This window comes from Periplaneta americana, chromosome 7, assembly GCF_040183065.1.
Source record: "Periplaneta americana isolate PAMFEO1 chromosome 7, P.americana_PAMFEO1_priV1, whole genome shotgun sequence".
Lineage (NCBI taxonomy): Eukaryota > Metazoa > Arthropoda > Insecta > Blattodea > Blattidae > Periplaneta > Periplaneta americana.
In genome coordinates this window covers 106,985,654-106,993,060 of record NC_091123.1, presented here as the reverse complement: position 1 = coordinate 106,993,060, position 7,407 = coordinate 106,985,654, and the positions used below count along the sequence as shown (strand labels likewise).

The window sequence follows — 7,407 nt, the reverse complement described above, 5'->3', positions numbered from 1 at the left end:
TAGGGACCGGATTTTTATGTAATTACATACTATATTCGTTTCAACGTAACAGTATATAAATAACAAATATTTGCGAATCTTGTAATTACCATTAATATATTAAAATTTGATACTGCACATTTTTACATATTTTCCCCACATTACATATTATGGCTTGTTAATACATAAATCTACATATTTAGGGGTTTTATTCATTTTTACTTCTCTGAAAGGAAAAAAAAAAAAAAAAAAAAACTTCTGCTGGGGAAGTTTACAATTTGAAATACACAGATTTAAAAAGCCTTTTTACCTACCCAAGAAAGGATATATTTCGGGACAAATCATAACGTCCTTAGTTCCAGGAACTAATACAGGCACTCACCCCATACTGCCCACTGTAAATATGAGTGAACAAAAGGCAACCTTTCTCATACAACTACCTTGTATTGTAAAAATCACTCAGAAAGTAGCGTTGCCTTCATGAGGTGGATGGGTCGAGGACGACATGATGTCTCGAACTATAATTGTTCTGCACACATCTTAACTAGTCGTTCCCATGCAATTTGCAACCTTACCCACCCTCTTCCTAATTCTTCCAGGGAAAAAAGTCTGACAGAGACTTTGAGGTTATTACTTGACCTCTTTATTTTAAATTTAGTAGACCTATACGGAAATGGGATTTTCCGAGCAATTAGAAAGTATCGTTCTCGGCTGGAATAATCCTACTCTTCTGAATGAGACAGAAATGTCACTTTTCAAACAACAGTTTGTAAATATCTATAATTTGAGGTTTTAGTAGGTACTTGTTTCTTACAGGGGAGCAGCTAATATACATGTATCCCACATCTCCTCTTATTTTCTCCTAATTCTAACATTGCTTGCAGTACTGTTGTGTCATTCATTTCACTCAGTTCTCTAGTTTTAGTACTTACAGTACAAAGTGCAAGTGAGTTTATGTACTGCTTTTAACTAACTAAAATGGCTCCTGTATCTTCAACCCTAACGACAAAAATAAAATCATGGATTGCGATGAACGAAGCTTTCACTACAGATGGAAAAATAGTAATGTGTCAAGTGTGCGATAAGAAAGTCGGGTGCTCTATGAAATTACAACTGGAGAGTCTTACCTATCCTATACCTGCCACATATTGATATTAAATATTTTCATGATTTTACATATTTTGGTACATATTCAGCTTATTTTTCTTACATAAATATGTACATATTTCACACCTTGATGTTACATAAAAATCCGGTCCCTACTTACGTATGTAACTGTACATCACAACGCTTCTGCACAGCGTATTTCGTCAGTAGAACTCGTGCGGACTGACCGGTGGCTGGCAGCGGCAGGACACGGCTATGTTTAAACCCCGCAGCATCACAGTTAACGTCGCTTCCGAGAACTCCAAAGATACACACCTACTACACCCCCCTCGCTCCCGCTGATCGAACAGACAGCCCCTTTTGTGAAATTCGCCCACCGCGATGAAATATCATGGCCACCACTTCCGTCCAATGTGCCAAAAACTGTAGTGTATATTAGTAACCGGAAACACAACACGAAGACCCTCAGCGCGTGCAGTGCCCCTCCGGTTTTGGTGCATCATGTCAAGGTGGATGTAAGGTAAGCGGACTCAAAACCCTGCCCGTTTCCGAACTGATTTCAGTGTGTTACATCCATACGACATCAGCTTTCGTTAATATAACTTACTTACAAATGGCTTTTAAAGAATCCGAAGGTTCATTGCCGCCCTCACATAAGCCCGCCATCGATCCCTACCGTGTGCAAAATTAATCCAGTCTCTACAAAAAAAAGTTGGAACCACCGATTCTGGCGAATGACCTTGCTGACAATGCCAGTCGACGAGCCATTTGTTGCTCTATATGAATGAGTTGGCTGGCGATAACGTTTTCCTCCGCTAGTATCATTGTTATGAAACGTACAAATGGACCACAGTACAGTCCGAGTGGATAATTTGTAGCGTGCCGCAATAGACTTTCGTTCGCAATGATTTTACAGTATGTCTCCTAAAATTATCAAATTAAAATTAAAAAAATTGTATAGCCAGAACCAAAAAGTTATGCCATGTTCAATCTTTCGTACACTACTTTTGACATTTGAATATAAATAATTGATTAAATGGCGATCTTACTCGTGTTAATTGTGTAAGCATGTGCGGCTTACAGCTGTTTCGGTGTTTCTTCACACCATCCTCAGAGCCTACTAGATCTCGGCGTCATCTCGAATTTCGCTGCCTTTGCACATACGCTTTTTCGTGAATATGCACACAAATACAGGGACATCATTTTATTTTTACTTCAATTTTTATTGTAACTGAGTTTTTGAATGTACTTCACTCCCACCCCTTCTACTAATGAAGTTCAACCGTCCTCCACACAGATCCAAGACCGCATTCGAAATTTTCTCGAGCTTCCAGCCAGGTCATAAGTTGGTGATCCACCGACATTTCGAGGATGTTCATTTTCCTCATCTTCAGGGTTAAATGATATCTGAGGGTATGAATGAATGAATGAGTAGGGGAAGTGTGAGGAGAAACTTTAAAGGTACGTGAAAAGACGTCCTTGCAAGGGGGGAGTTGGGGCTGTGAAAAACTGAATATGAGAGCTCCAAGCCTCTTGGCCACTTGTCTCACTTCGGGTTTCGCCGCCCCAGTGAAGGAGCGCTAGAAATTTCCAGTGGGTAAGCCGAAAATGGACGTAACTGATTAGCTACAATATACGGGAGGGAGGAGGGCCAGAAGTACAGCGACCTGATCCGGAAGTGAGACGCGATGATACCAACTAGGAGGAGTGATAGAAGTCTAGGCACGAAACGGTAATAGCCAGTTTGGCTGTTTGAAGATTCGAACGCGTAGGAATTAATCTTAACGGCAATAGCCAATTGGCTCTTTGATGATTTTTCTCAGATCAGGAGACCAGGCAATTGGCTCTTTGATGACTCCATTGATCTGTACAAGGAGACGATTGAATTATGTTAGGGCCCGAGTTCGATGTGAATAATTAATTTTGAGCCGTCACCAATGTCTGGGGAAGTAAATGCAGGTCCGTGGCCCATTTCTTTTAGGGCTCATCCCGACATTTGCCTTAACGCCTTAGGGAAACCACGGAAAAACCTTAGGCAGGATGAGATGTATCAATTTCAGAGACTAGCAAGTTGGCTCTTAGGTAAAATGACTTGATTCGATGGATGTAGACTAGCCAATTGGTTCTATTACAACTCCATCGATCAGCAAAACGGAATTATTGGGGACGATATGTTAGCTCAAGTTATTTAATCATCATAACGATAAGTCGAAAAATCGAAAGAGAATTGGGAGGACAAATTTAAAAGGTACGCAAATCGCGTCCTTGCAAGGGGTTGGGGGCTGTACAAAACTAAATATGTGAGCTCCAAGCCTGTTGGCCACTAGTCTCACTCCGGGTTACACTGCTCCACTGAAGGAACTCTAGAAAATTTTGAAGGGGAAGCCGAAATTGAACGTAACCTCTTAGGTACCACATACGCGAGGGGGACTGAGATTTGATCAAGTGATCACGGAACGGGAAGAGGAAGAGCTGGCTGGTGTTTGCCGTTAGGATGGCAAGACGTTGTCATCTGTTGTTCGATGACAAAGCATGTGAAGGCCGTCGGAAGAAGCGCCGTGAAATCTAAAGCTGCAATTTGAGAGGTCCCTGTCCTTTCAAATTGCGACTAATTGAGTGACCTCGTATATTTAATAGACAATTTATAGGTTCTGAACTAGGGCATACGTCGTTTATAATAAAGGGGAATATATATGGGGAAGGGCATATAGGTCCGTGGCACATTTCTTATAGGACTCATCCCGACATTTGTCTTACGCCTGAGGAAAACCATCATAATGGTATTAGCCAATCCTTAATTTATAGTGCCAGAGGGAGGAGTCAGCCGAGGAGCTGTGCGCCGATTGGCTGTTATTAGTGCGGACTGCGGCGAGAAGGCGGCCGACGTGTCGTCTTGCTTTGTGCTGTTAGGCTGAATGACCTTGGGTCTCACGGTGGGCTCTGCGGACGAGTTCTCATGTGTCCTGCGCTGTTGACGGCCCGTCATCCGGGCGGTGAGAAATTTAATAGCCGGTGCCCATGCCGCGCTTAGTTGGAGACCCGAGTCCCGTTTCAGGTTACCGCGTTCCGCCGCTATGGCCAGGGTTTCTTTTACTCTTCTATCCCAATTGCCCGAACACTTCGCCAGGACCTCGGTGTTATTGAAATTAGCCCTATGGGTTTTTTCAATGCAATGTTCAGCCAATCCGGATTTTTCGGGCTGCATTAATCTGATGCTTCTTTGATGTTCCGGAGGACGCGTCGTTATTGTGCGTCCAGTCTGTCCAATGTAAGCCGCATCACATTCACACGGGATGCGGTAGATCCCTGGTACTCTGAGGACTAGATCGTCTTTTACTGATCTGACTTTATTCCTGATTTTCGGCGGATGGGCATACTTAACATACTGGCCCATAGAGCAGTCTCTATATCGGACCCGGAGCAATTAGACACTGAATTTCAACACTTGAAGCTCACCCTCCAGCAGAATGGATATTTGGCTAAAGACATCACGGCCTCTTTGAATAGAGCAAGACGCAAGAAGCAGCAGCAGCAGCCCATCACGGACTCACTAGAAGCGGAAAAACCAGCCACAGCCTGTCTACCATTCACAGGGAAGTTGTCGGGAAAGATAAGCAGACTGCTCCACAAACATGGAATAAAAACAATCCACAAACCTCCGCCGAAAATCAGGAATAAAGTCAGATCAGTAAAAGACGATCTAGGCCTCAGAGTACCAGGGATCTACCGCATCCCGTGTGAATGTGATGCGGCTTACATTGGACAGACTGGACGCACAATAACGACGCGTCTTCCGAAACATCAAAGAAGCATCAGATTAATGCAGCCCGAAAAATCCGGATTGGCTGAACATTGCATTGAAAAAACCCATAGTGCTAATTTCAATAACACCGAGGTCCTGACGAAGTGTTCGGGCTATTGGGATAGAAGAGTAAAAGAAACCCTGGCCATAGCGGCGGAACGCGGTAACCTGAAACGGGACTCGGGTCTCCAACTAAGCACGGCATGGGCACCGGCTATTAAATATCTCACCGCCCGGACGACGGGCCGTCAACAGGGAAGGACACATGAGAACTCGTCCGCCGAGCCCACCGTGAGACCCAAGGTCATTCAGCCTGACAGCACAAAGCAAGACGACACGTCGGCAGCGTTCTCGCCACGGTCCGCACTAATAACAGATAATCGGCGCACAGCTCCATCCATTCCCTTCTTCGTAAGGCCAATGGATTGATAGTTAGACACTATCCCATTCTGGCGGCCTTCACTCCTGACAACCTGGGGGTAGGACTTACCATGTATAAGGCCCTCATTCGGTCTGTAATAACCTATGCCGCACCCGCATGGGGGTTCGCGGCAGTGACCCATCTCCGGAAACTCCAAGTTATCCAGAACCAGGTGATTCGCATCATAACACATCTCCCGCGAGTCGCTTCGAGAGAGAAGTTCCACGATGAGCTAAACTTGCCAACCGTAGACGAGTTCATTGCTCGACTGGCTAGAAACCTGTATGAGGCCGCTCGTGCCAGCCCCAACCCGCTCATATCAGGCCTCGGCCGGTATGATCCTAGGTTACGGCGAAGACACCAGACAGGTCCACTAGCTATTCTCTTAAGACAGGAAAACAGGGAGGCAGGTGTCACTCCCAGATTTAGGTAGTAGATTATTAATTCATGACTTAATCTAATAAGCAACCGCTGTGAAATGGCCTGCTCTAACTCGGGCTATAAATCCATTCTATCCCTGTTACAGGTCTACGGAGTGAAGAGTCAATTGACTAGTCTCCGGATCTGACAGAAACCATCAAAAAGCCAATTGGCTAATACCGTTATGATGGTTAAATAACTTGAGCTAACATATCGTCCCCAATAAATCCGTTTTGCTGATCGATGGAGTTGTAATAGAGCCAATTGGCTAGTCTACATCCATCGAATCAAGTCATTTTACCTAAGAGCCAACTGGCTAGTCTCTAAAATTGAGACATCTCATCCTGCCTAAGGTTTTTCCGTGGTTTTCCTAAGGCGTTAAGACAAATGTCGGGATGAGCCCTAAAAGAAATGGGCCACGGACCTGCATTTACTTCCCCAGACATTGGTGACGGCTCAAGATTAATGATTGTTCACATCGAACTCGGGCCCTGGCAGGGTTCAATCGTCCCCTTGTACAGATCACTGGAGTCATCAAGGAGCCAATTGGCTGGTCTCCTGATCTGAGAAAAATCATCAAAGAGCCAATTGGCTATTGTAAGATTAATCCCTACGCGTTCGAATCTTCAAACAGCCAAACTGGCTATCACCGTTTCGTGCCTAGACTTCTCCTCCATCACGTCTCTCCTCCGGATCAGGTCGCTGTACTTCTGCCCCTCCTCCCCCCCCGTATGTTGTAGCTAATCAGTTACGTCCATTTTCGGCTTACCCGATGGAAATTTCTAGCGCTCCTTCAGTGGGGCGGCGAAACCCGAAGTGAGACAAGTGGCCAAGAGGCTTGGAGCTCACATATTCAGTTTTTCACAGCCCCAACTCACCCCTTGCAAAAAGGACGTGTTTTCACGTACCTTTAAAGTTTCTCCTCCCACTTCTCCCCACTCATTCATTCATTCAGTGCCTAGACTCGGCTGACTCCTCCCTCTGGCACTATAAATAAGCGTACTAGGTTAGATGAACATATCTTCAAACCACCCCCCACAAAACCCAGACATAACAATATCCTATCTCTACCAACAGTATACCGAACACCTACAGCTCCAAGTCAATAACTAATACCTATCCTTAACCCAAGATGGCCCTCAAAAGGGCCAATACTCTAAGCACTGGACGACCAACCCAACAATCACCGCCAACCACTAAATAACACTGACTTAACATAGACGACAGACAGAACTGCATCAAGACAACAAGGTAGCGGACATGCTGTGGGTAGATCTGGCAGACGGCGAAGTATAGAGTCCGCCCCCTCCGCACACAACAACATGAACCAACGACCATCAAGACCGGATCCTGCTATTCTTGCTGCGACAGTCCGTGAAGGCTTGTAATGAAATCCACAGTAATCCAAGAACAAACTCTCAGATTGAAGAGAGCATTTAAGACTCTAAAACAGGCTTATACGGTGGGAGCAATCACACCGTGGTAATACATAGTAGCAGTAGTAGTAGTAGTAGTAGTAGTAGTAGTAGTAGTAGTAGTAGTAGTAGTAGTAGTAGATGAACATAGAATAGAAATGAACCGCTTGCGCAGGCGGATCAGTGAGGCGGTCCACGAAACGGTCGTGGATGCTTGGAAATCCAAGGTTGAGACGATGGACAGCAGAAACATGTCAGATGTC

The 7,407-nt window shown here is 44.8% G+C and overlaps 1 protein-coding gene across 3 annotated transcripts in view; it reads left to right on the top strand.

Annotated features, from left to right (window-relative positions):
• The first annotated feature begins 1,428 nt into the window (after nt 1-1,428).
• Nucleotides 1,429-7,407, top strand: part of LOC138703349 (NPC intracellular cholesterol transporter 2 homolog a-like) — an 85,734-nt gene continuing 79,755 nt past the window's right edge. For all 3 annotated transcript variants that reach the window (XR_011333122.1, XR_011333123.1, XR_011333121.1), the window contains exon 1: nt 1,429-1,606. The gene's annotated coding sequence lies outside the window, so the exon portion shown is untranslated. The remainder of the gene's footprint in view (nt 1,607-7,407) is intronic.